Raw genomic sequence first — 27,877 nt, forward strand, 5'->3', positions numbered from 1 at the left:
CTGTTATTTTCTTCATTTTATTTTAACCTGTTTGCTGTGTGTAAATTTACTTGTAACAACTTTTTATTAATAATGCATTGTGCATAATACTTTTGGCATAATAAATAATTAATTTATTAAGTTTTGGCCTTTGTCTAATAATTGAACCACGTTACTGAAAGGACTGGGGAATTAGAACTGTATATTTTAGGTTATTTTCTGATCAATTGCATTCAGAGAGTTTAGGTGTAAGTCTGGGTTTTTCCTTAGGATTTTCCCTTTAATAAATCATAAGTGGTAGCAGCATAGTTAGTTTAGTGTGGGTGGCATTAAAGGGGAGTTTTGAGCATTTCTTTTAAGTTTAGTACAGACTAGTGAGTGTTGTTAACCCTTGCGCCCACTGAACTAAATCACAAGCTTGCCTGATGTGGCTAGATTGCGACATATTAGTGACAGTAGAAGGGGTCTGATAACCCTTTCTGTGCCAAATAAGTGACTGGTTGGATGACCCTGGTCGTCACAAGCAACAATTATTTTTTTTCTTATCCTCAGAAAGTTATTTGCCATGAGGTGCCATGTTGAACTTCCAGTGACCAGTATGAGAGAGTGTGAGAGCAATAACACCAAATTTAACACACCTGCTCCCCATTCACACCTGAGACCCTGTAACACTAATGAGTCACATGACACCGGGGAGGGAAAATGGCTAATTGGGCTTAATTTGGACATTTCCACGGTTTAGACATTAATGGCTGTGTGTTAAGTTATTTTTAGGGAACTGCAAATTTACACCATTATACAGGCTTTACACTCACTACTTTACATTGTAGAAAAGTGTAATTTCTTGTCACATGAAAAGATATAATAAAATATTTACAAAAATGTGAGGGGTGTACTCACTTTTGTGGGATACTGTGTATATATATATGACTTCAGCAATGGACCCTGTCACTGACAGGCTTAAGAATCCACATCCATCCGGATATTGTGAGCTATCTAGAGCTCAAAAAACCACAAGGAATCATCATCTAGCTGTATTTACAGCAGTTCATGTAACTATTTATTACGGTTTTACTTTTCTGAGCCTGTCAAGTCCTTCTTTTGACCCATTTTGCCAAAGGAAAGGAAGTTGCCTAATAATTATGCACACCTGATATAGGGTGTTGATGTCATTAGACCACACCCCTTCTCATTACAGAGATGCACATCACCTAATATGCTTAATTGGTAGTAGGCTTTCGAGCCTATACAGCTTGGAGTAAGACAACATGCATAAAGAGGATGATGTGGTCAAAATACTCATTTGCCTAATAATTCTGCACTCCCTGTATATGTGTGTGTGTGTGTGTATGCAAAATAAAGAAAAAACTGGACTCTACCCAGCGCTAAGTAAAGATATTATTTAACAAATGAGCATTGATGCACATAACTGATAAAGAGTAGCGGAAGTTCTGATGACTTCTGTGCCAGGATCATCGCCATTAACTCCTTGACCATGAAGTGGCGTATCTCATCCATTATTTGTGGAAAAGGCGAATTGCCCAGGGAGAAATCTGATTTCCTGAGAGGTGTTGATATAATTTGAGATGCTTTGAAGGGGAAAAATTTGATTGCTGGAGAGTTGCTGAAGTAGTCCCAGACGCAGTCCAAGCAGCTGAAGTACATGGGACTCCTATTAGAGGCCAGCAAGCAATCTATACACCACCATATCAACCTTACCTCATATGATTGGGGTAGTAGCGCGTAAGTAGATCCCCTAGCGGGAATCTCCGTGGGACCTTTGTTGTTATTTTTTATATATGAATTTTGCATCCGCTACCACACTTTTGTCATTAACTTTTTGATTTCTATGAATTGCATTATCCACTTGCAACTATTATTATTTGTGGATAAACTGTAGATACTTATGAATTATCAGTTACGTGCATCAATGCTCATTTGTTAAATAATATCTTTACTTAGCGCTGGGTATAATCCAGTTTTTTCTTTCTTTTGCATACTACCATTTATTAGGAATCTCTAGAAAAAGTTTTTCCCACTTACTGGACACTTCAACTTAGGGGTGTACTCACTTTTGTTGCCAACAGTTTAGACATTAATTGCTGTGTGTTGAGTTATTTTGAGGGGACAGCAAATTTACACTGTTATACAGGCTGTACACTCACTACTTTACATTGTAGCAAAGTATCATTTCTTCAGTGTTGTCACATGAAAAGATATAGTAAAATATTTACAAAAATGTAAGGGGTGTACTCACTTTTGTGAGATACTGTGTGTGTGTATATATATATATATATATATATATATATATATATGTGTGTGTGTGTGTGTGTGTGTGTGTGTGTATGTATATATGGCTGTACATATGTATTTATGTGTTTACTGTATATTTACTGTACATATTTAACATTCTAATTTTCTTCACTTAGAGGATAATGTCCTTCTTATTCTTAAATACATATTTCTATATTAGTGTGTATATACCTATACCTGCAAATCTATTCCTATATATATATCGGTATAGATACAGTTTGTATTTTACATGAACAGTATCAGATATATAGAAATAACAAAATTGCAATATTGTAAGTTTTTGTGTGTGCCAGGTTAGCGTGCAAGCGAAAACATTTTACTCTCAACTTGTAATATGCGCAGTATCCATTTTGCAAAAAATCCAAAATCGAGCAAAGTTAGAGCAAGAGTTTAAGCAATAATTAGCGCTCCACTCGGAATCTAGCAATTAGTGGGGCTGCATTATAAATGAATACAAATGATATGGCATGTTTCAAAGTATTTGACTTTAAAGGGCTCAACAGTGTTTATGTAAATGTGTATACAGTATGTGTGTGTATATATATATATATATATATATATATATATATATATATGTCTGTGTATGTGTTTAAATATACATGCCTATATATAGGTGAAACTCGAAAAATTAGAATATCGTGCAAAAGTTCATTTATTTCACTAATGCAACTTAAAAGGTTAAACTAATATATGAGATAGACTCATTACATGCAATGCAAGATAGTTCAAGCCGTGATTTGTCATAATTGTGATGATTATGGCTTACAGCTCATGAAAACCCCAAATCCACAATCTCAGAAAATTAGAATATTACATGCAATCAATAAAACAATGATTGTACATACCTGTAGAACAATATCGGACCTCTGAAAAGTATAAGCATGCATACTATATGTACTCAGTACTTGGTTTGGGCCCCTTTTGCAGCAATTACTGCCTCAATGCGGCGTGGCATGGAAGCTATCAGCCTGTGGCACTACTGAGGTGTTATGGAAGACCAGGATGCTTCAATAGTGGCCTTCAGCTCTTCTGCATTGTTCGGTCTCATGTCTCTCATCTTTCTCTTGGCAATGCCCCATTGATTCTCTATGGGGTTCAGGTCAGGCGAGTTTGCTGGCCAATCAAGCACAGTAATCCCACGGTCATTGAACCAGGTTTGGTGCTTTTGGCAGTATGGGCAGGTGCCAAGTCCTGCTGGAAAATTAAGTCAGCATCCCCATAGAGCTCGTCTGCGGAAAGAAGCATGAAGTGCTCCAAAATCTCCTGGTAGACGGCTGCGTTGACCCTGGACTTAATGAAGCACAGTGGACCAACACCAGCAGATGACATGGCTCCCCAAATCAACACAGACTGTGGAAACTTCACACTGGACTTCAAGCATCTTGCAGTGTGTGCCTCTCCATTCTTCCTCCATACTCTGGGTACTTGGTTTCCAAATGAGATGCAAAATTTGCTCTCATCAGAAAAGAGGACTTTGGACCACTGAGCAACAGACCAGGTCTGTTTTTCTTTAGCCCAGGTAAGACACTTCTGACGTTGTTTGTTGTTTAGGAGTGGCTTGACAAGATGAATACGACATTTGAAGCCCATGTCCAGGATCCGTCTGTGTGTGGTGGCTCTTGTGAAAGTCCCCGACACTTTTGAATGGCCTTTTCCTGACAATCCTCTCCAGGCTGGGGTCATCCCTGTTGCTTGTGCACCTTTTTCTTCCACACTTTTCCCTTCCACATAACTTTCTATTAATGTACTTTGATACAGCACTTTGGGAACATCCAATTTCTTTTGCAATTACCTTTTTAGGCTTTTCCTCCTTATGGAGGGTGTCAATGATGGTTTTCTGCACAACTGTCAGGTCAGCAGTCTTTTCCATGATTGTGATTCCTACTGAACCAGACTGAGAGACCATTTAAAGGCTCAGGGAAATTTTGCAGGTGTTATGGCTTAATTAGGTGATTAGAGTGGGACACTTTGAGCCTAGAATATTGCACCTTTTCACAGTATTCTAATTTTCTGAGATTGTGGATTTGGGGTTTTCAGGAGCTGTAAACCATAATCATCACAATTATGACAAATCACTACTTGAACTATCTTGCTTTGCATGTAATGAATCTATCTCATATATTAGTTTCACCTTTTAAGTTGCATTAGTAAAATAAATTAACTTTGGCACAATATTCTAATTTTTCGAGTTTCACCTGTACATATGTATTGATGTGTTTTTATGTGTAAATATGTGTATACACATACTGTCTAAAGACAATACAAAGATGCAGAACTCACTGTACCACGATTTAAAAAAAAAATATCACTCAAACTGTATAGAATGGTGTTTCTCTTAGCTGTAACTGTAAGAAGATTGAAGTTTAAAACAAACAAGACTGAATGACAAATACCTTCGGAACACTACAATGTGATTGCCAATAGAAACCCCATTCCTTAAGAGGAGAATACTGTACTTTACAATCTCAAAACAGCGGGTATTAAATATAACCAAAAATATTAACAGTGTGATTGCTAGACACCATTTTTGAATGTTGTGATTTCCATTTTCTTGTGTTTCCTGCAGATTTTGTAAGATAGATGGGGTATTACGTATCTGTCTATTAAATACATATACATCAATACAATACTGAGGGATTTTACAATAGTGCTGCATATAGGTTTAATGAAACTAGAATGTATCGCACATGCATAAGATAACAGACTTATTCCAAATATGTCTTGGAATACTGTTAAACATGTTGAAAAGTTTAGTTTTGCACTTTATCACCACCCTTTATGTGTTCAATTTGATGTGACCATTTTATTGCCAAAATAAAGTATAAAACCCGTGGTTGGGAGAGTTGTGATTTTCGAAGCCATTGCTGACCATGCACTATATGGGTCATTGTTCTGATGATATTCCAGCCAAGATTATAGCTGCGGAAGTCTTCTGCACTAACATTTACAACAAATCATTTTAGCTGGATGCACATAAGGAGCACACCCCTATTCAGGCCTTACAAGTCGATAGTAGCAAACAAGATCCCGGCACTCCAAAGGATAAAAATACATTCCTTTATTCAAAATTGTAAAAGCATACAAGGCATAATCGGTAGTTAGTAATAAAAACAAGGTATAATGAAAGGTGAGAAGGGGATCCAACACCCCCACAGCATCATGATGTTATTTTTGGAAACTGATATATGCTTTTAATATTTTGAATAAAGGATCCTATTTTAATCCTTTGGAGTGCTGGTATCTAGTTTGCTACTACTGATTCTTCTGATGTCTGCTCATATCCAATCTGAACTTTTCTAAACTCAGACAAGTGGGCCTATTTAACAAAGGTCTGTCGGAGCTGATCTGACAGTGCGGATCAAGTCCGACAGACCTCGCTGAATGCGGAGAGCAATACACTCTCCGTATTCAGCATTGCACCAGCAGCTCTTGTGAGCTGCTGGTGCTACACCACTCCCTGCAGATTCGCGGCCAATTGGGTTGAATTGCAGCGATGTCTGTCCGCCTGCTCAGAGCAGGCAGACAGGTTATGGAGCAGCGGTCTTTAGACCGCTGCTTCATAGCTGGTGTTTCTGGCGAGCCTGAAGGCTCACCAGAAACACAGGGCTTCAAGCTCCGTATGGAGCTTAATAGATATGGCCCAAGGTCTGCTCACTTGAATTCTAACCACTTAGAACTTGAAAAAACAGATTGGGAGCAAAAAAAAGCCAGCTGATAAGAATAATTGGAAGAATCAACCCCATAAACTCACAAACATAGTCTCCCTTTGCAATCTCACAAACATGATAATGATTTATAAAATAAATAAAATCTTAAGACCATAGATGTAGAGATCACACATTTTCAATACACTTAATTTTTATATTGTGGTAATAACTATATTTGTTCTTCAAATTATTTCCTTTTATTATAGTAATTTCTGATATATTTTTATTGTAGCAGTTGTTTATTTTCTTTTTATTTCTTTTCCTATTTTCATAACTTTCTGTGCTCCGGCATAATTCATGTTTAGCATTAAGTTCAGGATGTGCTCTTTCTTTTTTTGCCTAAAGGAAAAAAATATTTCAAATTAAAACTTAGGTAGATTAATATTAATAAACAAATGTTTTTTTTTAAGGATGTGAGCTTCTAGACTGCTGCATTCTCTACCCCAGGCAATATGTTACTGCAAACTTGACTAAATGAACTTCAGCTTCATTTGATATATTATGCCCGAGGAATGAGAATCGGTTAGACTGATCCAAACAAATAAAACATTCATTATATTAATACCTTAGTATCCAGACTGTTCTTGGTATTTAATAAATAGAATAGGAATGCTGTTAAATAAGATATTCAATTTAATTTTCTGCAAAGAAATAATAATTAAACTATTTTAGTCTTTTTAAAACATGTATTATACTAATAATGTACTGCAGATTTTTAAAGTATTGAGATTTAAAGGGTAATACTTTTCTAAGCTTAGGTTTAAAGAAATCAGAAAATCTAAAGCAGAAAATAATGGTACTAGGCCTGAGACCCACATTTATGAATATGAGGACAAACAAGTTTCCCAACCAGGAAACCTGTCTGTCTATCCACGTTTGCGGACAATGGGGCTGATTCATCAAGGGCTGAATGGCCCTTGATGCCCCTGTTTCCGTGAGAGCCTGAAATAGCAGTTATGAAGCAGCGGTCTTAAGACCGCTGCTCCTTAACTGGTCTGCTGCCTCTGAGACTGCGGACATCATTCCGCCCGATCCTATACAATTGGGTTGATTGACAGCCCCTGCTTGCGGCCGCAAATCTGCAGGGGGCAACATTGCACAAGCAGTTCACTAGAACTGCTTGTGCAATGTTAAATGCCGACAGCGTATGCTACAGCGTATCATGTCCGCCAGACTTTGATAAATCGGCCCCATTGACTGCACAAGCAATCGCTAGGCTAATCCCACCTTCAGTATTCGTCCAAATAATTGAAAAGGAGCAGACATGTCAATTATTCTGGGCAGATCAGTATGGGATGTTTAGCATAGAGTTGTTAGGAAGCCACAGTATTGTAGAAAAGCAGGAAGGTACGTGCAAGAGTGTTCACATGTCTGCAGCACTATATAGCAGCAGTTTTGCAATGTTATACATTAGCAAGAGCACTAGATGACAGCACTATTTCCTGTCATACAGTGCTCCAGACATGTGCACACTACCTATCTAGATATCTCTTCAACAAAGAATAACCTGAGTACTAAAGCAAATGTGATGATATAATATAAGTAAACTGGAAACTTTTTTTAAATTGTATTTTATGCCTGAATCATGAAAGAGAAATGTTGGGTTTTCATATCCCTTTAAATAGCAGTTTGTAGGATAGCAAGAACAAGCTTGTACCTTATAGGGTACAAGATTTTTCCGCAGCTTGGTAAATTTCCCCCTAAGGATTAATTTTTATTAAATGAGTTGCAGTGGCTTAAAGGTAGCTACATAAGCTCCAGTAAAAAAGTATTCTAAGGCTTTAGAGCATTTCCTTATTGCATTACTGCTTGCCTTAACTAGGTGTTCAACTCCCAGAAAGGAGGATAAATTCAGCTTAAGACAGGCACCCAGGACATACTTGAAAACCAGAGAAATCTCAATGTATCCTTCCTGGAAAAATATTTTATAAATAAATAAATATATATATACTGTATACTCACAGACCAGCACTCCCAATTTGTTAGCAGCTTCCTGGGTGATCTTAAACATCCAGATACAGTCAATCCAATAGAAAGGCACTCACCGGTATTGAAGAAATAGTTTTCTTTATCAGTGATGTTTTAGGGAGTTTAACCCCTTCCTCAGACCATAAAAAACATGTTACATGTTATAGACTTACCCCATATTTATACCCCACACCGTGCAGTGATAATCCAAAGCAAGAATGCACACCGGCATTCCAATGGCGCAACTGCGCATGCGTCAACGGTCAGTGATGGCATCTCACCAGGGACAAACTAAAAAGCAAAGTAGAACGTGTTACAAAAAAGCTGAGCGTCTCCTAGCAACCCTGCGCATATCAATTCTAAACTGAACCAGACTGCTAGTAAATCCTCCTTGCTAAGATCATGAAACTGTGTGCATAGGATATATAAGCAAACAGAAACCAACAACCTGCGCAATTAATAGAGAGATAACCTACATGTAGTATTGTTACTGAACATAAGTCAATGCTCCCAATGTTAATATATTTACACCTAGTGATAGAACACTTGTTCAATGAAAATACATGTTATATGTAAGATAACAAGCACGTTAATCTGCATCCTAATGTGTGTGGATCTCCTCATGATGGTAAGCATAATAGTGCTAAAACGTCCATAATAGGACTACACTATAAGTACATAGATAAAGCAACAAGCGATCTTAAAGGGTAGCCTGTAGGGATGAACGAATATTTCTAAAAATTTGAAATTTAAAACGAATTTTGATACATTCATTCGTTCGAATCGAATTTCGAATGTTTATATAACATTCTAATATTCTATTTTCTAAGTTTCGTTTTCAAATTTTTCAATAAAATTCGAAAATATTCGTTTGAATAATAGAATGTTTAGCTATGTAATTCATTCAATTTCGAAATGTTATATTCGAATTTGAATGTGACATTCGAATTCAAATGTCACATTCGAATTCGAAATAGTATTTCTAGTCTAATACTGTGTTTTTTAAATGCAATATTCGAATGTCACATTCGAATTCGAAATAGTATTTCTAGTTTGCAACTGTGCTTAATAAATGTAATATTCAAATTCAAATGTGAAATTCGATTAGAATGTGACATTCAAATTCGAAATAGTATTTCTAGTCTAATACTGTGTTTTATAAATGTAATATTCGAATTCGAATGTGACATTCGATTCAAATGTGATATTCGATTTGAATGTGACATTCGAAATAGTGTTTCTAGTCTACAATTGGGTTTTATAAATGTAATATTCGAATTTGAATGTGACATTCGAATGTAACATTCGAATTCGAATGTGACATTCGAATTTGAATGTGACATTCGAATTCGAATGTGTCATTCGAAAACTGTAAATAACATTCGAAAATCGAATTTTTAAGAATATTCGTTCTTATCAACATTCTATTATGTAAAGTTCTAACTTTCGAATTCGGATATAAACACATTCGCCCATCCCTAGTAGCCTGAGAGTATCATAGGCAAATGGAGTCTATTGTAGCATAAGTGTGGGAATGTGAAATATGTCATATATAATTGTCAATAGTTGTGGGTCACTTTTCACGGTTTCCCAATTGTTCCTAAGGATAGATGGTACCTGCCATTTATCTGGCGTGTAGGTAGTTACAAAGGATAATCTTTTCTCCTCTGTTTCATCTTTGGTATTTTTTCATAGTGCCTCTTCTTAGGTGAGTGTCACCAGCTCATTCACAGTCAAGCCAAGATTCTTATCGTGGTAGCCTCTATGCTTAAATTTATTTTTCATGTCCACTAGTTGTTGGACTTTCAATGTGTCAAGAGAGTTTTTCCTGATGACTCTCTTGAGTTGAGACTTTGGGAGTGCTCGTTTTAGTGCTGGTGGGTGGCAGCTGTCAGCCCTGAGCAGAGAATTTCTGTCTGTCTCCTTGCTAAAGAGAGTAGTCTCCAAATGTTGTTCCTTTTTAAAGATCCTTAGCTCCAGGAAATCAATGCTTGTTTTGGAGTGTGTCATCTTGAAATTGAGGTTATCAGTGGTCCCATTCAGAATTTTGAACCAGTCCTCCAGCTCATTCTCTGTTCCAGACCAGATTAAGTAACAATTCAGCTACTTGAATATTGCCTTAACTTAAACTACTTTAAGTTCGAGCAGAAATATTACCTACAGACAGCTGGTACGGCGATGTGGTCTAATGTGGCCCCATCATACGCAAACTTGTACATGTCTGAATTGGAGAACATGAGGACCGGTTGCTTTAAAGATCCAAGGATCCGTCTGTTCAGCCGGTATATTGAATGGACCGCACTCACAGACTGGACTGGGTACACATCTTAAGCCACAGCAAATCCCACAGCCCTGAACACTGACAGACAACTGCAAAGTTCCCAACAACCCATGCAGTTAACACCAGAGCAGCCTGGTTGACAGGCCTGCAGGGAAGCATTACAAACATGATAACCTCAAATTCAAGATGACACACTCCAAAACAAACATTTATTTCCTGGAATTAAGAACAGGTCATCAATATACCGTCTGAACAGATGGATCCTTGGATCTTTAAAGCAACCGGTCCTCATGTTCTCCAATTCAGACATGTACAAGTTTACGTATGATGGGGCCACATTCGACCACATCGCCGTACCAGCTGTCTGTAGGTAATATTTCTGCTCAAACTTAAAGTAGTTTAAGTTAAGGCAATATTCAAGTAGCTGAATTGTTACCTCTGGTGGTGGACCGATGTATGGATACCGATTCAAGTGTCTTAATATTGCTGCTAGACCTTCATCATGGGGAAACCTGACACTCGCCAGCAGATTCACAATAATGTTTAAAAGCAAAACTGAGGGAAGTCAGTTACATTATGTATTTACATAGGGGAGGTTACAAAAGCCTATTTTGCTTTTAAACATTACTGGGAATCTGCTGGCGAGTGCCAGGTTTTCTGTGTGTTGTGTTGATAATGTTTGTAATGCTTCCCTGCAGGCCTGTCAACCAGGCTGCTCTGGTGTTAACTGCCTGGGTTGCTGGGAACTTTGCAGCTGTCTGTCAGTGTTCAGGGCTGTGGAATTTGCTGTGGCTTAAGATGTGTACCCAGTCCAGTCTGTGAGTGCGGTCCATTCCTGTGTTTTAGATTTCCATAGGGGAGGTTACAAAAGCCTGTGTCACCCTGGGAGGTTCCCGGTTGGTTTGTTTGGAAGTATGCATTGTGTGGGTGCTGGTTTAGGGTCCCAGGAAGGGGGAGACCTTGTTGTTGTCCTGGGCTTGATCCTTTGGCGCCAAATGTAAATGACTTCCCCCAGTTTTGCTTTTAAACATTACTGTAAATCTGCTGGCGTTTTCTGTGTGTTGTGTTGATAATGTTTGTAATGCTTTCCTGCTGGCCTGTCACCCAGGCTGCTCTGAGGTTAACTGCCTGGGTTGCTGGGAACTTTGCAGCTGTCTGTCAGTGTTCAGGGCTGTGGAGTTTGCTGTGGCTTAAGATGTGTACCTAGTCCAGTCTGTGAGCATTCCTGTATATATACAGTGGGGGAAAAAAGTATTTAGTCAGCCACTAATTGTGCAAGTTCTCCCACTTAAGAAGATGAGCGAGGCCTGTAATTTTCATCATAGGTATACCTCAACTATGAAAGACAAAATGTGGAAACAAATCCAGACAATCACATTGTCTGGTTTGGAAAGAATTTATTTGCATATTATGGTGGAAAATAAGTATTTGGTCACCTACAAACAAGCAAGATTTCTGGCTCTCACATACCTGTATCTTCTTCTTTAAGAGGCTCCTCTGTTCTCCACTCATTACCAGTATTAATAGCACCTGTTTGAACTTGTTATCAGTATAAAAGACACCTGTCCACAACTCAAACAGTCACACTCCAAACTCCACTATGGTGAAGACCAAAGAGCTGTCGAAGGAGACCAGAAACAAAATTGTAGATCTGCACCAGGCTGGGAAGACTGAATCTACAATAGGCAAGCAGCTTGGTGTGAAGAAATCAACTGTGGGAGCAATAATTAGAAAATGGAAGACATACAAGACCACTGATAATCTCCCTCGATCTGGGGCTCCACGCAAGATCTCACCCCGTGGTGTCAAAATGATCACAAGAACGGTGAGCAAACATCCCAGAACCACACAGGGGGACCTAGTGAATGACCTGCAGAGAGCTGTACCAACGTAACAAAGGCTACCATCAGTAACACACTACGCTGCCAGGGACTCAGATCCTGCAGTGCCAGACGTGTCCCCCTGCTTAAGCCAGTACATGTCCGGGCCCGTCTGAAGTATGCTAGAGAGCATTTGGATGATCCAGAAGCAGATTGGGAGAATGTCATATGGTCAGATGAAACCAAAGTAGAACTGTTTGGTAGAAACACAACTTGTCGTGTTTGGAGGAGAGAGAACACCATACCTACTGTTAAACATGGGGGTGGCAACATCATGCTTTGGGGCTGTTTCTCTGCAAAGGGAACAGGACGACTGATCCGGGTACATGAAAGAATGAATGGGGCCATGTATCGTGAGATTTTTAGTGCAAACCTCCTTCCATCAGCAAGGGCATTGAAGATGAAATGTGGTTGGGTCTTTCAGCATGACAATGATCCCAAATACACCACCCGGGCAATGAAGGAGTGGCTTTGTAGGAAGCATTTCAAGGTCCTGGAGTGGCCTAGAGTCTAGACAGTCTCCAGATCTCAACCCCATAGAAAACCTTTGGAGGGAATTGAAAGTCCGTGTTGCCCAGCGACAGCCCCAAAACATCACTGCTCTAGAGGAGATCTGCATGCAGGAATGGGCCAACATACCAGCAACAGTGTGTGACAACCTTGTGAAGACTTACAGAAAACGTTTGACCTCTGTCATTGCCAAGTATTGAGATGAACTTTTGATATTGACTAAATACTTATTTTCCACCATAGTTTGCAAATAAATTCTTTCCTAATCAGACAATGTGATTGTCTGGATTTGTTTCCACATTTTGTCTCTCATAGTTGAGGTATACCTTTGATGAAAATTACAGGCCTCTCTCATCTTCTTAAGTGGGAGAACTTTCACAATTGGTGGCTGACTAAATACTTTTTTTCCCCACTGTGTATATATATATATATATATATATATATATATATATATATATATATATATATATATATATGTGTGTTATGTCAGAAATCTTTTGCAAACATATTTACATGTCCCTAAGTTTATTTTTTTGTTCTAAACAATGTTGTCTGTCATATATCTCTGTATTTATTTATACCACTATATGTATATATTGCAAATGTATTATTATTCTGAGCAGGAATAATTGCAAATATAGGCCTAGATTTGGAGTTTGGCGTTAGCCGTGAAAACCAGCGTTAGAGGCTCCTAACGCTGGTTTTAGGCTACCGCCGGTATTTGGAGTCAGTGATTAAAGGGTCTAACGCTCACTTTTCAGCCGCGACTTTTCCATACCGCAGATCCCCTTACGTCAATTGCGTATCCTATCTTTTCAATGGGATCTTTCTAACGCTGGTATTTAGAGTCGTTTCTGAAGTGAGCGTTAGAGCTCTAACGACAAAACTCCAGCCGCAGGAAAATAGCAGGAGTTAAGAGCTTTCTGGGCTAACGCCGGTTCATAAAGCTCTTAACTACTGTACCCTAAAGTACACTAACACCCATAAACTACCTATGTACCCCTAAACCGAGGTCCCCCCACATCGCCGCCACTCGATTTAAATTTTTTAACCCCTAATCTGCCGACCGCCACCTACGTTATACCTATGTACCCCTAATCTGCTGCCCCTAACCCCGCCGACCACTGTCTAATGTGGCCCCATCATACGCAAACTTGTACATGTCTGAATTGGAGAACATGAGGACCGGTTGCTTTAAAGATCCAAGGATCCGTCTGTTCAGCCGGTATATTGAATGGACCGCACTCACAGACTGGACTGGGTACACATCTTAAGCCACAGCAAATCCCACAGCCCTGAACACTGACAGACAGCTGCAAAGTTCCCAACAACCCAGGCAGTTAACACCAGAGCAGCCTGGTTGACAGGCCTGTAGGGAAGCATTACAAACATGATAACCTCAAATTCAAGATGACACACTCCAAAACAAACATTTATTTCCTGGAATTAAGAACAGGTCATCAATATACCGTCTGAACAGATGGATCCTTGGATCTTTAAAGCAACCGGTCCTCATGTTCTCCAATTCAGACATGTACAAGTTTACGTATGATGGGGCCACATTCGACCACATCGCCGTACCAGCTGTCTGTAGGTAATATTTCTGCTCGAACTTAAAGTAGTTTAAGTTAAGGCAATATTCAAGTAGCTGAATTGTTACCTCTGGTGGTGGACCGATGTATGGATACCGATTCAAGTGTCTTAATATTGCTGCTAGACCTTCATCATGGGGAAACCTGACACTCGCCAGCAGATTCACAATAATGTTTAAAAGCAAAACTGAGGGAAGTCAGTTACATTATGTATTTACATAGGGGAGGTTACAAAAGCCTATTTTGCTTTTAAACATTACTGGGAATCTGCTGGCGAGTGCCAGGTTTTCTGTGTGTTGTGTTGATAATGTTTGTAATGCTTGCCTGCAGGCCTGTCAACCAGGCTGCTCTGGTGTTAACTGCCTGGGTTGCTGGGAACTTTGCAGCTGTCTGTCAGTGTTCAGGGCTGTGGAATTTGCTGTGGCTTAAGATGTGTACCCAGTCCAGTCTGTGAGTGCGGTCCATTCCTGTGTTTTAGATTTCCATAGGGGAGGTTACAAAAGCCTGTGTCACCCTGGGAGGTTCCCGGTTGGTTTGTTTGGAAGTATGCATTGTGTGGGTGCTGGTTTAGGGTCCCAGGAAGGGGGAGACCTTGTTGTGGTCCTGGGCTTGATCCTTTGGCGCCAAATGTAAATGACTTCCCCCAGTTTTGCTTTTAAACATTACTGTAAATCTGCTGGCGTTTTCTGTGTGTTGTGTTGATAATGTTTGTAATGCTTTCCTGCTGGCCTGTCACCCAGGCTGCTCTGAGGTTAACTGCCTGGGTTGCTGGGAACTTTGCAGCTGTCTGTCAGTGTTCAGGGCTGTGGAGTTTGCTGTGGCTTAAGATGTGTACCTAGTCCAGTCTGTGAGCATTCCTGTATATATACAGTGGGGGAAAAAAGTATTTAGTCAGCCACCAATTGTGCAAGTTCTCCCACTTAAGAAGATGAGCGAGGCCTGTAATTTTCATCATAGGTATACCTCAACTATGAAAGACAAAATGTGGAAACAAATCCAGACAATCACATTGTCTGGTTTGGAAAGAATTTATTTGCATATTATGGTGGAAAATAAGTATTTGGTCACCTACAAACAAGCAAGATTTCTGGCTCTCACATACCTGTATCTTCTTCTTTAAGAGGCTCCTCTGTTCTCCACTCATTACCAGTATTAATAGCACCTGTTTGAACTTGTTATCAGTATCCGGCTGATCGGAACAGCCAATAGAATGCAAGCTCAATCTGATTGGCTGATTGGATCAGCCAATCGGATTGAACTTGATTCTGATTGGCTGATTCCATCAGCCAATCAGAATATTCCTACCTTAATTTCGATTGGCTGATAGAATCCTATCAGCCAATCGGAATTCAAGGGACGCCATCTTGGATGACGTCCCTTAAAGGAACCGTCATTCGTCGGGAGACAACGGAAGAAGAGGATGGACCCGCGTCGCCTGCTTCAAGATGGACCCGCTCCGCACCGGATGCAAGAAGATCGAAGATGCCGCTTGGAGAAGATGTTTGCCGGTCCGGATGTCCTCTTCTTGCCAGATAGGAGGAAGACTTTGGAGCCTCTTCTGGACCTCTTCAGCCACCGGATGATGGATCGCCAACCCCCGCTTGGGTTGGATGAAGATGTTGGAGCCAGGACGGATCGGTGATACCTGGATGGTGAAGACAAGGTAGGAAGATCTTCAGGGGCTTAGTGTTAGGTTTATTTAAGGGGGGTTTGGGTTAGATTAGGGGTATGTGGGTGGTGGGTTGTAATGTTGGGGGGGGGTATTGTATGTGTTTTTTTTACAGGCAAAAGAGCTGAAATTCTTGGGGCATGCCCCGCAAAGGGCCCTGTTCAGGGCTGGTAAGGTAAAAGAGCTTATTTTTTGTAACTTAGTTCTTTTTTATTTTTTGTACTTTAGCTAGTTTATTTAATTGTATTTATTTGTAGGAATTGTGTTTAATTAATTTATTGATAGTGTAGTGTTAGGTTAATTGTAGGTAATTGTAGGTAGTTTATTTAATTAATTTATTGATAGGGTAGTGTTAGGTTTAATTATATCTTAGGTTAGGATTTATTTTACAGGTAAATTTGTTATTATTTTAACTAGGTAACTATTAAATAGTTCTTAACTATTTAATAGCTATTGTACCTGGTTAAAATAATTACAAAGTTGCCTGTAAAATAAATATTAATCCTAAAATAGCTATAATATAATTATAATTTATATTGTAGCTATATTAGGATTTATTTTACAGGTAAGTATTTAGCTTTAAATAGGAATAAGTTATTTAATAAGAGTTAATTAATTTCGTTAGATGTAAATTATATTTAAGTTAGGGGGGTGTTAGTGTTACTGTTAGACTTAGCTTTAGGGGTTAATCCATTTATTATAGTAGCGATGAGCTCCGGTCGTCAGATTAGGGGTTAATAATTGAAGGTAGGTGTCGGCGATGTTAGGGAGGGCAGATTAGGGGTTAATACTATTTATGATAGGGTTAGTGAGGCGGATTAGGGGTTAATAACTTTATTATAGTAGCGCTCAGGTCCGCTCGGCAGATTAGGGGTTAATAATTGAAGTTAGGTGTCGACGATGTTAGGGAGGGCAGATTAGGGGTTAATACTATTTATGATAGGGTTAGTGAGGCGGGTTAGGGGTTAATAACTTTATTATAGTAGCGGTGCGGTCCGCTCGGCAGATTAGGGGTTAATAAGTGTAGGCAGGTGGAGGCGACGTTGTGGGGGGCAGATTAGGGGTTAATAAATATAATATAGGGGTCGGCGATGTTAGGGCAGCAGATTAGGGGTACATAGGGATAACGTAGGTTGTGGCGGTTTACGGAGCGGCAGATTAGGGGTTAATAATAATATGCAGGGGTCAGCAATAGCGGGGGCGGCAGATTAGGGGTTAATAAGTGTAAAGTTAGGGGTGTTTAGACTCGGGGTACATGTTAGAGTGTTAGGTGCAGACGTAGGAAGTGTTTCCCCATAGGAAACAATGGGGCTGCGTTAGGAGCTGAACGCTGCTTTTTTGCAGGTGTTAGGTTTTTTTTCAGCTCAAACAGCCCCATTGTTTCCTATGGGGATATCGTGCACGAGCACGTTTTTGAGGCTGGCCGCGTCCGTAAGCAACTCTGGTATCGAGAGTTGCATTTGCGGTAAAAATGCTCTACGCTCCTTTTTTGGAGCCTAACGCAGCATTTGTTTGAACTCTCGATACCAGAGTTAAATTTATGGTGCGGCCAGAAAAAAGCCCGCGAAGCGTTAATAGCCCATCTACCGCCAAACTCCAAATCTAGGCCATAACATGTAATCAGAGTATCATATGTATTTATTTGCAATCAATGGATATTTTAAAGGGATAGGAAAGCAAAAATATATGTTGCATGGTTCAGATAGAGCATGCAATTTTAAAACAATTTAAAATTCACTTCTATTTAACAAATGTGCTTTGTTCTCTTGGTATTCCTTGCTGGATAAGAATACACAGATATCCTACACTAGTAAGAGCTAGCTGCTAATTGGTGCCTGCACACATTTGTCTCTTGTGATTGGCTAAATAGATGTGTTCAGCTAGCTGCCAGTAGTGCAATGTTGTTCCTTCAACAAATGATAACAAAATAATGTAGGGAATTTGATAATAGAAGTACATTAAAATTTGTTTAAAATTGTATGTTCTATCCAAATAATGATAGAATATTTTGGGGTTTCCTGTCCCTTTAAGAGCTGGACCAGTTTTTTCTCTGCACCTGTCTAGCCCCTCCTGATTGCAATCTATTTTTTAAAACCACCCATTCACATGTGTTATAAAATGAGCTGCATATAAGATGACATTTCTTACTGAAAAATAAATTCAAGAGAAGGAAGAAACACACTGAAAAAATAGCATGCCAGTAAAGATGTGATTTTAATTTCTGCTGTATCTGAATCATGACAGTTTAAAGTTAGGTGGGCTATCCCTTTGAGCTATCAGCTTAAGATTTTATTGAATCAAACATCAATTCAAATTTTAAAATCCTTGTCTAAAATATTGCACTGTGTGTCCTAATGTCAGCATCAATGTTTCAAAGTATAAAACATAATGTAACAAATGGCACTTACAAGTTCTGATGAGTGATCATTGACACAAGTATTGAGTGATTCGTTAGTGATAGTTTATAATGTGTATTTGAATCAGATTGGCTGATGTCATAAATCATGTGATTAAGAAAGTGCAGGGCAAATAGCCCGGAGCGTAGCTAAGGGTTAAGGCCTGGAGGAGTGAGTGCTGCTGTGTGTGTGTATTAGTTACAATGTTGCATTGTGTTGGGAGGGGTTTACTAACCTTATAAGAAGGATGTACAGGGATTCTACTTCCTCTTTGCTCCTGTGGACTCCCAGAAGATTTTTCAGCTTAGCAGTTTGCAGCATTTTCCAATGGAAGACGAATCTGGAGAATGGGAAGAAATGGAGTTAGAGGACGTGGAGTGGGTCGCACCATCCCCATCTGGAACTGTCACGGTGGGTCTGGGCCATGGGTCTGGGCTGTGTCTGCCTGTTTCTCCCTTGGGGGGGGTTAGCCCATTGTTGTTCTCTTCTCCTGCACGGGAGAATTTAGAGGGGGATGGTGGCCCCGTTACGGCTTATCAGTCGGGCGAGTCAGAATGTAGGCCCCCAAGGGAGATTGGTCCTGAGGGGCGAGTAGGAGCGCTAGGCGGTTCGGTTTTAGGGCCTAGGGGGTCCCAGGGGAGCTCATGATTCGGCTCCGGGGGTCCGGTTATATACCCGGGGGTTCCGGTGTCGGCCTTAGGCAGGGGCCTGTAGTGGCAGGGCCCAGTGAGGCCTTAGGGGGTGTGTGCACCTCTGGGGAGAGTGTCGTTGGCGCGGGTAGTGGGAGCAGTGCAGCCTCACCTGCGGCAGTGGTCCTCTACGGGGAATCGGTGGCGGCGGCGGTGGCTCTTCTCCAGTCCTTGGCGTCGGTCCTCGCGGGTGCGTCGTCGGGTCCGGCGGTACTTCAGGCCCCAGCTTCGGCCTACGGTGATGTACAGGCCTCCGGTTTGTCGTCCCTCGTGGCATCTAAAATGGCCGCCGGGTCGACTTCCTGCGGCGTCGCGCGTCCCCGTGTCAATTCCGGTGACGCAATCCGGACAGCGAGCAGAGCAGATCGTTCTCCCGGGCTCTGAAGGTAAGAAGGGAGCACCTCGGGGGGGGGGGACCCGCTCTTGGGGGCAAGAACGATGGGGCCCAGGAGGCCGGGGGGCGCATGGTGGGCCAGACAAAGGGGCAGAGATGCGGAATCATGGGGCAACTGTGAGTGTGGCAGCGGGGCAGCAGGGGGGGGATGCCGACAGGGCACCCTCCTCGCGCTCGAGGCCTACGTTAGGAGGGGGCAAAGCTAAGGCGGCCCCTGCACGCGCCGCGGCCCAAAGTAAAGGAAAGGCCCCCGCGGCTAAGACCGCAAATAAGGGGGCCATCCTGGCACACAGCTCAAGGGGCGAGGCCGCAATAGCGGAGCCCCAGGCGCAAGGCCTGCAGGGTATAATGACGCCCAGCAGGACCTCACCAGCACGATCAGAGCAAATAGCCACAAGGGGGGCTGTCAAAAGGGGGCATGCTAGTATTAGCGTTGGCACTGGGGAAGGTTTAGAGAGCCCCGGGAGGGGACAGACGAGACAGGCTAGGGGATCGAAGTCTCAGGGTCCGAGTAGGACCGTGAGATTTCAAGAGGATTCGACTAGCGGGTTTGCCACCAGTACGGATGATGATGTGAGTGTGGCATGCGGTGTGAGTGACAGTGACCGGGAGGGTTATCTAGAATTTGAGGAAAGGGGGGATAGGGAAGAGATGGCTGGCCCTTCCTGAGGTACTCCCCTCTTGGCTTCTATTTTGCAGGTACCCAGGACTTCCTCATCCAGCAGGGACATGGCGACTCAGAGTTCAGGAGCTCTCGTGCCTAGAGGAGTCAGCAGTGCTTCTGGACAAGGCCAAGCCACATCGGGCGCTTCCTCTGGTGAGATGCAACTTGGTTTACCTAGGGGGTGGTGTAATTCTTCCAGCTCTAGTGGGTCAGGTTCGGGATCTGAGATAGATGGGTCCCTGGGTTTGCACACGAAAGGGCATAGGAGGATGTATAGAATGTTGAGAAAGATGAGTAGGGGCAATCACGGGGATGGCAATGCCAGTAGTGGGGCACAGTCATCTCAACTCTTAGGGGTTGCTGGGGGGTCACCACAGGCGGTGAACAGAAAGGCAGCAGTACACGGGGATACTTATTCGTGCCAGGTACACAGTTTGCATGCACACCTTAAATCTAAAACTGTGAAACGTATCCAGGACGGTAAGTAGGTAAATATGTTTGAGCTGTCTGCAGAGGCTTTTAAGTTTAAGGAGATGGCGGAGGATGGTACGGGCCCTAAGAAATTTAGGCGGCCTGATACCCTTGAGGAGTGGCATCGGTGTTTCCGGGTCTACGCTACTTGCTACTTGGAGAGGTTTCCCGATCAGGGGACTGCCCACTTTAAGTACGTTGACACCATCGACGCAATACACAGAAAGTTTGCAGATGGTGCTTGGAGAGAGTATGATATGTTATACCGGAAAAAGAAAGTGGGCAACCCACTGCTTGATTTTGGTACGATGGATTTGCACCTCTGGGCGCATCTTGATGCAGAAAGGAGGGCGCAAGGGGGCGCCAGAGCGGCATCGCCCGGGGGTAGGCAGACTTTGCGCTTTTGACGGCGACAAGGGGGTGTATACTGGCGATATCAGGACAAAGCGTGCGAGCGAGGCACATCGTGCTGCCGGGGAAGCACGTTCAAGCACGTCTGCAAGTTCTGCAGCGGGCAACACCCCGGTGCTGATTGCTCCAAAAAGCGAGATACCCAAACTGATCGGTTTGGGGGCAAAGGAGGTGCTGGCACTAAGGGCGGATTCACCACTTAGAGTCCAGGTCATTTGTAAGTGGCTGCGTAGGTACCCAGATAGGGCGGCTGCTAGAGCGGTGTTTGGGCGGAGGTAGGGCTCCGGCATCGCGCATTCGCATCACGAGGGACCTTGTGGCGGATTTGCAGGTCTGGGAGAGGTTTCTCCAGGACTTAAACAGCGTCTGCATGTGGCGAGGGGATCCGATATCTAACCAAGCGCTACATCTGTTCACGGATGCTGCAAGAGCATCCGGGTATGGGGCTTACTTTGAAGGGGCTTGGAGTGCGGAGCCCTGGCCAACCGAGTGGGAGACCAGAGGGCTTACACGCAATCTTTGCTTTCTGGAATTGTTTCCTATACTGGTTGCGGTGGAATTGTGGGGTCACCTGTTTAGTAACAGGGCTGTGATTTTCTGGACGGATAATCTCAGCGTGGTGTTTGCGTTTAACAGGCTTTCTGCTTCATCGCCTGTGGTCGTACATTATTTGCGACACCTGGTGTTGAGATGTTTGCAACTGAACGTTGACTTTAGGGCCCGGCATGTGCCAGGGGTGCAGAATATAGTTGCGGATGCACTGTCGCGCTTCCAGTGGGGGGCATTTAGGGCTGCGGCACCTGTCGCGGCTCCTAATGGTCTTTCTTGCACTCTCTTTTTGTGGCAGATGGCGAGGGACTACAGCAACCGATCCCGGTGTTGCGGGCTTCGTTGGCACCCAGCACATGGTCGGCATACGTAAGGTACTGGAGTGAATGGGTAGGTTTTTGCGACCTTCGTGAGTTCCCCTCCTGTGAGGGTGAAAAAGGGTTTCTGTTGCGCTGGCTGGCAGAGCTGAGAGGTAAGCGAGCAACAAACGGGGCGGTGGTAGCAAGAATATCGGCTGTGGCTTTTTTCTGCAGGCTATACGCCTTTAAAGACGAGTCGCGATCCTTTATCGTTAAACAGCTGTTGAGGGGCTGGGGCCGTCTGGAAGTTCCACGACGGGACACAAGGGAGCCCATTACGGCAGAACGGCTGGTAAAATTACTGGACGTGCTGCCAGAAGTATGTTCCTCACCTTTTGAGGCTCGCCTCTTCGGGGCGGCCTTTGGCTTGGCGTTTCATGGCGCGTTAAGGGTGGGTGAGTTGGTACCGCGAGCCAGAACGGCGGCCACAGGGGGGGTCATGCACAGCCATGTTCGGCTGGTGGATGACTCCATGCTATTGTTCATTCCCAGGTCAAAAACGGACCAGGAGGGCCGGGAAGCTTGGCTTTCCCTGCCGGGGCAGCAGGGTGTTGCCTGTTGCCCCGTGCGTCTAGTGTCATCTTACCTGGAGGTACGGCCAGGAGGCTCCTCCAGGCTTTTGATACATGCTAATGGAGACCCGCTGACCAGATACCAGTTTGGAAAGGTCTTGGATGATGCAGCGCAAAAGGCTGGTCTAGACGGGTCTCGGATTGCCCCACACTCCTTTAGGGTGGGGGCAGCGACGACAGCAGCAGAGCTGGGTCGGTCCTCGGATTGGATCCGCTCATTGGGGCGGTGGAGGTCACAGCGGTATAAGTCTTACATTAGGCCGCTGTATGTTTGAGACCGGGGATCAAAGGTCATGCATGCAAGAGTTGGGGGGCTTGCGGGGGTGATACCAAAAGGTTATGGTCCAAGGTTGTGTGGATCTGGTCTACTGCAAGCGGGCTAACTCTTGTTTTTTTTTGTTTCAGAAATACGTCCAGGTCCTGTACAGGTGTGGATCGTCGGCCATTCATATGTGCACTGGGCCGCAATTAGAGCTGCAGCCATGCCAGGAGGACAGCAGCTAGGATTTTATTCGTCCAGGGCTGTGTTAGGTTGGCTAGGGTGCAGAGGCTTGGCTTGGTCAGATCTGCCTGCATTGCTCCAGACCGCAGCGAAAAGGTGGGAGAAACCTCACATTCTGATAATTCATGCTGGCGGCAATGATGTGGGGGCCATTCCCACATTGGATCTAATCCGGGCAATGCAGTCAGACCTGAGGCAGTTCAAACTCTGGTTTCCAGGTGTGAGAATCGGGTCGAATGTGATCCCTAGATTAAGATGGAGGCACATGGTGTGTCATAAGGCAGCTTTCCAGGTCAGGAAAAAGATCAATAGGGACCTGAGGAAGCAGGTAGTTGAACTCGAGGGTTTTGTGGTAGAGCACGGGAACATCTCGGCAGCCCATAAGGGTTTGTATAGGCAGGATGGGGTTCATTTAGAACCGGCAGGAGTAGATTTGTTCTTGCAGAACATCAGGCAGGAGTTACTCCTAAGAGTATAGGGTGGCGGCAAGAGTCAGGACCATTGTATATGCAGGTCAGTCTCTTGTGGCGGGTGGTCAGGATCACGGCTGCAGACTGGAAGGAGGTTTGAGTAATGGCCATTGCGGTCAGGGTGACGTCACAGGCTTGGTATGCTTGGGCGTGCTTGGGCTGATTATTGTTGGGCCGGAAAAACCCCTAATTATGAAAGCTGCGTGAGTATCTCCGCCTTGTGGTCTGCAGCGGTGTCCCTTGGCCATTTTCTAGAAGGGGTTATTCATAGTTAGATGTAGGCCCCGATTGCCGCCACCCGTGGATAAGTTACCTGCCAGTTCCACGGCTGGTACCAATAAATGCGACCCACTGGTCTTTCACCCACAGAACTGTGTTGTGTTGTTATTTATTAGTTATTAAGTTATATTAAGTGTTAAGTTAAGTTAAGTTAAGTTACAAGCAGACACTCAGGAGATGTAGGGCATTTAATCCCTTAAGAAAGTGCAGGGCAAATAGCCCAGAGCGTAGCTAAGGGTTAAGGCCTGGAGGAGTGAGTGCTGCTGTGTGTGTGTATTAGTTACAATGTTGCATTGTGTTGGGAGGGGTTTACTAACCTTATAAGAAGGTGTAAGGATTCCAGTCCTGCTTTTACTTTTTGCCTCAACTCACCTTCCTCACCTGTACTTAAGGCATCACCCCGCCCCAAACAAGTGCTTAGTTGTTGAGTATTGTTTGCTGAAACCAGTGCTCTCTTTCTTATAAGCTATATACTTATCAAAAGAAGTTTTACTTCTACTACTTAAACATTTGGATTTACAAATACCAGCTGCAGTTTGGTCACAAAGGGACTAATAACAACTAGTCTCATTCATCCTGAAGATTGCTATTCCAAGAAGTATTAAGTTATTCAACTCCTCATCTCTACAGGAATTGCTATCTAATTTCCAACAGGAGGATTCTACCAACTACTACTACGGTATTAGTATCAAATCTAATTTACCTTGGATGCCTTAGGTAACGGCTATTTACAAATTTCATGTTTCCTTTCTGAACTTTTGTAAACTGACTTTATGTCTCAGAAATTACTTTAATTGCAACGAATGTTTTATTTAATTCTATGAACTTCCTTTGAATACATTCTCATACCGGACAGTAACGGACTTTATGTGACGTCACACAGCTTCATACATCTCAGCGTGCCATACAGCTCCTTACAACTCAGCGTGTCTCACAGCTCCATTTACAATCACTAGTCTGTGTTCAGATTGCCACGCTGCAAGCCTTACTCTGTGTGCTGTGTCTCGCAGCAGGTCACGCCCCTGTCAGCAGCTGCAGTCTGTGTGTCTCACATCTCTCATGCCTCAGTGATTATTACAATGAACACTATCTCTCACATTTGGGTTTGAGCACAATTATTGTCAAAAGTTGTTATTAATAATAATACTTATTTTCAGCCTCTAAATATTTATATGGTATAACGATATAATATAACCATATAAAGACTTATTGCCATTACTTATAAAAATCACTCTGAATAAAACAGTCTATGCTGATATAATAGCCTGTACTTCAGTTGTGAAACAAATATAATTTATTTAGACTCTGCAGTTGTGATTCAAATAACCAAGGAACCTGATATAACAACTAAGCCATAAAATATGGATCCAGCAGAGCTTCCTCAAATTGTTTATAATTTAACACAAAGAGTTGACCAACTTAGTCAAGCCTTTAGAGAGTTACAATTAGAAAATGAAACTTTAAGAAAAGTAATAAAAGACACTGTCTCTATTAAACAGAGCCTTCCTGACAATCTGTCAGAACCATTTATTGCACCTCCAGATTTTTTCAATGGAGATAGGAATTTATACCGTCAATTCAAAAATGCTTGTCTGCTTAATTTCACCCTTAAACCTAAAACATACCCAAATGATAGGGTTAAAGTCCTTACAATGATAAGCTATTTAAGAGGTGAACCTCGCATTTGGGCAGACACTCTCTTTGAGACAAATAATGCTGTTCTTTCATCTTTTTCATCTTTTCTGGATATCATGGATGAATTATACTATGATTCTAACCTACAGTATACTTCTGAGAAAAAGATGAGGAACTTAAAACAAGGTAACAAACCTGTTGAATGTTACATAACAGAATTCAAGCAATATTCTATTGACTCTCAGTGGAACGCCATTGCTTTAAAAAACCAGTTCAGGCTTGGACTCTCTGACGCAGTAAAAGATGAATTAGCCCGAACTGAGTTACCTGAAACATTGGAAGGCCTTATGAAGCTCAGCAGGCAAATTGATAGGAGATTACGTGAAAGAAGATTTGAACGTCAATACCCTGAAATTGTTCATAAGAAGGATAAGGTTTTTAACCATTCCACTTCTAACAGTCCTCATACTGGTTCAACTGGTGCTGAAGCAATGGATATAAGTTTTTTCAGAGGACCTCTAACTCCTGAAGAACGTATCAGAAGGAAGACTAGAGGCCTCTGCATGTATTGCGCATCCTCATCTCATACTTTAAAGGATTGCCCATCTTTGCCACAGAACAAGAAGAGTAAGTACCATACCAATCTTTCTCTCCAGTCAAAGCATAACAACCCTCTTCATTGTTCTTTACTTCTTTCTCTACAGTGGGCAAATAAACAACTGACCATTCCAGCCATCTTGGATACAGGAGCACAAGGAAACTACATTGACAGTTCTCTGGTTTCTAAAAATAAAATACCATTGATAAAAAAGTTGTCTCCTATTTTCCTTCGTGTGGTTGATGGCTCTGAGATATCATCAGGGCCAATTACACATCACACCATCCCGCTCTCTGTCACTACATTAAAAACACATCATGAACATCTCACTTTTGATGTAATCACTTCTCCATTATTCCCAATAGTACTTGGGCTAGCTTGGTTACAGCTACACGAACCTGATATTAATTGGAAATCCTTAAAAGTTCAACTAAATTCTGATTTCTGTCAACAGACTTGCCATAGAATTTCTTTTCACAGTTTATCCTCCACATCAGAAACTCTGATACCAGAAATGTACAAGCAGTTCTCTGAAGTCTTCAGTAAGAAGGAAGCAGATACCCTTCCCCCACACAGAATCTACGACTGCCCTATTGAACTGAAACCTGGAACAACGCCACCTATTGGACATTTATACCCACTTTGTCAACCGGAACTGGATCATCTAAAAACTTACCTAGATGAAAATCTAAAGAAAGGGTTTATCCGTCCTTCAGTTTCTCCTGCTGGTGCAGGAATGTTTTTTGTGCGGAACAAAGACCAATCTCTTCGGCCTATCATTGACTTCAGACAATTGAACAAAATAACCATAAAAAAACGATACCCTCTCCCCCTCATTCCTGAACTCATAGAAAGACTCAGGCATGCTCAGATTTTTACTAAATTAGATTTGAGAGGGGCGTACAATTTAGTGCGTATCCGTGAGGGGGATGAGTGGCTTACCGCTTTTAGAACTAGGTATGGGTTGTTTGAAAATCTAGTTATGCCTTTCGGCTTAACTAACGCACCCGCAACTTTCCAGTTCTTTATTAATGACATTTTCCATGATCTCCTTGACACATGTGTTGTTGTCTACCTAGATGACATTTTAATCTATTCCACAAATCTAGAAGAACATATCAAACATGTTAGTTGGGTTTTAGCAAGACTCCAAGTCCATCGGCTATACGCCAAATTGGAAAAATGTATTTTCCACACCAACAAAATAGAGTTCCTGGGTTACTCCATCAGCCCAAATGGGATTCAAATGCAAGATAACAAAGTGGAAGCAGTAAAATCATGGCCCACACCTTCAACACGGAAAGAACTACAAAAGTTTCTTGGTTTCAGTAACTATTACAGAAAGTTCATTCGCAATTTTTCTAAAATTGCAAAACCTCTGACTAAATTAACTAGTGCTAATTGCTCTTTCCAGTGGACTAAAGAACAGGATGATGCGTTCAACTTCCTAAAGAATTCCTTTTCATCTGCCCCCATTCTGAAATATCCTGATCCAAACCTTCAATATACCCTAGAGGTGGATTCTTCAGATTATGCTCTTGGCGCTGTCCTCTCCCAAAGACAGTCTCCTACAGAACCACTACACCCAGTTGGGTTCTATTCAAAAATTATGACTCCAGCAGAGATCAATTATTCCATTGGGGACAAGGAACTTCTAGCCATTAAAAGAGCCTTCGAATTCTGGAGACATCTCCTTGAAGGTACCTCCCTACCTATAGTGATTTATACGGATCACCGGAATTTGGAATATCTACAAAATAATAAAACTTTATCTGGACGTCAAGTGAGATGGAGTCTCTACTTTAGTCGTTTCAATTTCCAAATCATGTACAGGCCGGGTTCAAAAAATGGGAAGGCAGATGCACTCTCTCGACGAGATCCAAGACCTATACAGGAAGACTCTCCTACTAGCATTCTTCCCCCTACTCGATTCCTTGCTATCCTATCTCAACAGGATAAGGAATACCAATCTGATCTTTCTTCAGAGGA

The 27,877-nt window shown here is 42.3% G+C and overlaps 1 long non-coding RNA gene across 1 annotated transcript; it reads right to left on the reverse strand.

Moving 5' to 3' along the window:
• Positions 1–6,321: 6,321 nt before the first annotated feature.
• LOC128636751 (uncharacterized) lies at positions 6,322–24,565 on the reverse strand. Its single transcript, XR_008398714.1, has 3 exons — positions 24,505–24,565; positions 8,141–8,258; positions 6,322–6,338 (listed from the first exon to the last, which is right to left on the reverse strand). It is a non-coding gene; the product is annotated as an uncharacterized LOC128636751 (long non-coding RNA).
• Positions 24,566–27,877: the final 3,312 nt, after the last annotated feature.

This window comes from Bombina bombina, chromosome 1 (assembly GCF_027579735.1).
Source record: "Bombina bombina isolate aBomBom1 chromosome 1, aBomBom1.pri, whole genome shotgun sequence".
NCBI lineage: Eukaryota > Metazoa > Chordata > Amphibia > Anura > Bombinatoridae > Bombina > Bombina bombina.